Below are 4289 nucleotides of genomic sequence, written 5' to 3' on the forward strand. Positions count from 1 at the left end.
CAGACCAAAAGAAACGAATCCAACCCTCCTACCAAGCTTCTATCTCCTTCTTAGCCTCAAATCTCTCAAGAACAGCCAAAAATCTTCTCAAAAAACACCAAAATCTCAAGAACAAGGTTTTTCTCTCTTTTCTCCCAAAAACAAGAGAACGGCGACAGACACAACTTGCCAGAACCCTCTTCTGCAACAAAACACCTAAATAGTTCGGTTCAATTGTTTTCCCTAAACCAAACCGAGCAAAATCGACAATTAAGTCAATCTGGTCGAACCAGAAACTATTGGTGTCGGTCTACACCCACCCCCAAAACACAGAGTTTTGGTTCACGAGTGTTACACAATTTGTGAGGCCTTTACAAGGCCCATTTAGCAAAGCGTCACAATTTTGACGCATTTCTGTCGCAAAACGAGTAATATTTTTATTAAAAAAATAACAAAAACTACAATTACTCAATCAGATTCATTTTCTGAATTACTAGAAAGTTCATCATCATCATTAGAATCTACTCCATCATCAGACTCTTCGAATTCGTCTAATTCAACATCTTCTTGAGAAACATCACCAATATCTTCTACTTGTCGGTTATGTGGACCAATGTGGATAACATCTTCTGTTCATATGTTTGGAATGGAAATTTCTTCGACTCTCTCTTGTTGCACCACGACTTGCTCATCAACTAACCCGATTATACGGCCTCGAGGATTAACTTTGATGACTGATAACCACATATCACGTCTTGGCCGCAAAGGAGGATAGGAAATAAAGCTCACTTGTTGTGCTTGTGATGCTAGGATGAAAGGATCAAATTTGGCATACGATCTGTTGGCATTTACATCGACAACTCCCCATTTATTTACTCGCACGCATCGGGGCGATGGATCATAACATTTACACTTGAAAAGTACGCATCTCCGATTCAGAAGGCCTGGATATTCAACTTCTAAGATTTGTTGCAAAACGCCTTTGAAATCGCTATCACCAGCTTGTACGTAGATTCCGTAATTTGATGTCACTTTTTGACTACCATGTGCATACGTATGAAAAGTGTAACCGCGAGTGAAGTACACCAGAGCAGTTGTGATTTTTGCTCTTAGTTCTTGAACGAGCTCATGCAACCAAAGAGGCAAGGGTTCATTTCCACATCCATAGGAAAAGTTTATTAAAATTAAAGAATAAATAAATTATACATATAGTTCAAAATTTATTTTAAATATATATACTTACATAGTATTTTAACCAATTAGCAAAATCCCGCTCTTTGTAAGCTTCATAGTCAACTTCTTCTAAATTAGGATATGCTTCACGAATCTGCATTTCGAAAAGTCTATAAAAAAAATATTTGTTAGTTTGTTATCTTAGTAAATAAAATTTAAATTTTAACTTTTAAAAATGAATACCTCTCAAAAGGTTGAACGTAATCTAGATTCCGCAAGATGTAATTGTGAGCAGCTCGACAATAGTTATGATCTTCCCACCAAACTTCCTTTAACTTTCCAGCGAGTCTTCCTATCTGAGCAAAGATATCTGGAACATCGGGAACGTTATATGTAGGTGCAACGCCTCCGTCATCATATCGTTGAGTACGTGTTTTTTTTGTTCTCACGGTGGGGCTAAAGTAGTATGATGTCACTACAACAAATATGGGTATTGATAGCATACGATTAACGCTATGATATGGTTATTATAGCTTTTTCATGAATGCTATTAAATGAGACGCTATAATAGAGGGGCTATATACGATAGTGTTTCTGGGCTGGTGCTATCGTAGGGTATCTTTTAATAGCATATATAAAATACTATATTACAATGTTTAATAACACATATATCGTGCTATATTTATATATATAATAGTACTTTATGCCTGCTATATATACGGTAAACGTAGCTATCTTTTCTTGCTATGATTTAATTTTTAGTAGCTCTATGTTAATGCCATTTGATTAGTTATCTTAGCATCGGTGTTGAGCTATTTGTATCTGAGTTGTAGCTTTTATTATGTGCTACTAAGTGAGGATACAATGACTTCATCTATCTGCTATAACGATCAATTACGTTTGTCTTCTGATTACTATTAACTGTTCCCTATACATCATATTCAAATGATGTTTCCTCTGTTAAACTTCCGGCGACTATTGATCCCTCAACTCTGGCAAGACTTTTGGTCTTTCCTTTAAGAGATTTCATAAACCGCTCAAAATGATACATCCACCGAAATTGCACTGGCCCACCAAGATCTCCTTCATGTGGGAGATGGACTGGAAGATGTTCCATCACGTCAAAAAAAAGCAGGACGGAAGATTTTCTCCAAGTTACAAATCAACACTGGAATATTATTCCGTAAATACTCCGATTCCTACAAGCAAATGCATACTCAATTAATGAGTGAATTAATTAAATAGGTTTATAAAAATGTATAACATTTTATAATTATATACCTGCAATAGCTTCATGAACGTTTTCCGGCAATAGCTCAAGAAATACAAATGGTAGTAGTCGTTCCATGAAGACATGACAATCGTAACTCTTCATACCTGAAATTTTTTGGCCTTGCTCAACACATCTTGAAAATTTTGAGACAAATCCATCGGGAAACTTCACTTCAGATTTAACCCACTCGAACAACACCCTCTTAGCATCCGCTGTCAATCAAAGTTGGGGTACTGGTACTTTTCCATCTCTTGTAATATGTAACTCGATCCTTGCGCATATTTCCGCCAAATCCAACCTTGATTTCATACTATCTTTTGTTTTACCCTGCACATTCAAAAGCGTAGTGATGAAATTTTCAAAAAAGTTTTTCTCGATGTGCATCACGCAAGGTTATGCCGCTAGAGAAGATCCTTCCAATATGGAAGCTCCCAAAAAATACTCTGCTTGTGCCAATTGTGAGTGCTCCCATATCCATCCGGCATGTTTGCTGGTGTGTGATAGTTACCCCCACGTTTACATGTTTCTTGAGCACCATAGTAATTGATCTGTTTAAACAAATCATTTCCAAAGACGTAAGTTGGTGGGGGAACACGCACAACTTTATTCTTTCTAAACAACTTCTTGTTCCTCCGATATGCTTGATGCAAGGGAAGAAACCGACGATGACAATCAAACCAACAAGGTTTTCGCCCATACTTTAACTGAAATGTCTCTGTACCATGCATACAATATGGACATGATAATCTTCCGTGAATTTTCCACCCAGATAACATTCCGTATGCGGGGAAGTCACTAATCGTCCACATTAGCGCTGCCCGCATATTGAAATTCTGTTTTTTCGAGGAAACAAACGTTTGAACACGTTCATACCACAATTGCTTCAGCTCATGAATCAGAGGTTGCAAAAAGATATCTAGAGCTCGCTTTGGATGCTTAGGACCTGGTACCAAAATACTCAAGAACAGAAATTCGCTTTGCATACACATATCTGGAGAAAGATTGTATGGCGTCAATATAACAGGCCATAAAGAATATTGCCTCCCTGACATACCAAATGGACTAAAACCATCTGTACACAACCCTAGATAAACATTCCTACACTCTTGAGAAAAGTCAGGATATACCGATTGAAAATGTTTCCACGCCTTTGCATCAGATGGGTGTGTAATTTCTCCTTCGTGTGTAGAATGTTCTGCATGCCATCTCATTGCTGCTGCAGTCCGTTTTGATTGGTATAAGCGTTTCAATCTATCAACAACAGGCAAGTACCACATACATTTATATGGCACTCGTGTCCTTCCTTCAGTAGGTTTATATCTCGGCTTCCCGCAAAATCGACATTCCTGCAGCTTAGCATCATCTTTCCAAAAAATCATGCAATAATCAACACACACATCAACCATTTCAGATGGTAATCCAAGACTCGTAACCAACTTTTGTATTTCATAGTAGTTCTTAGCCGATACATTATCAGGTGACAAATATTCTTTAATGAGTTCAGCCCAAGAATCCATGCAAATCTCACTTAAGTTATTATCTGCTTTAATTGTCATCATCCTAGATTTCAATGATAACTCAGAATGCCCTTCTCTACATCCATCGTAGATAGGTTGATTTGCAGCATCTAACATATCATAAAAACGTTGTGCATCTACGTTGGGTTCTTCCATATTACTCTCTGGAAATGCAGTAATAGTTTCATGAAATGCATCATTAACAATATCATGAAATCTATTTTCCTCGTTATACCCATGAAAACCAAATTGATCAGATTCTTGATGCCCATATTTACTAGGTTGATCAACAGCATAATTCATACTACTACTTCCAGCATTACTGCTACAACTATCTCCATGACGGA

General features: G+C 37.3%; 1 pseudogene; it reads right to left on the bottom strand.

Moving 5' to 3' along the window:
- Window positions 1-447: 447 nt before the first annotated feature.
- On the bottom strand, window positions 448-4059 carry LOC147920680 (uncharacterized; annotated as a pseudogene).
- Window positions 4060-4289: the final 230 nt, after the last annotated feature.

Source organism: Camelina sativa, chromosome 19, assembly GCF_030686135.1.
Source record: "Camelina sativa cultivar CO46 ecotype springtype chromosome 19, ASM3068613v1".
Classification (NCBI taxonomy): Eukaryota; Viridiplantae; Streptophyta; class Magnoliopsida; order Brassicales; family Brassicaceae; genus Camelina; species Camelina sativa.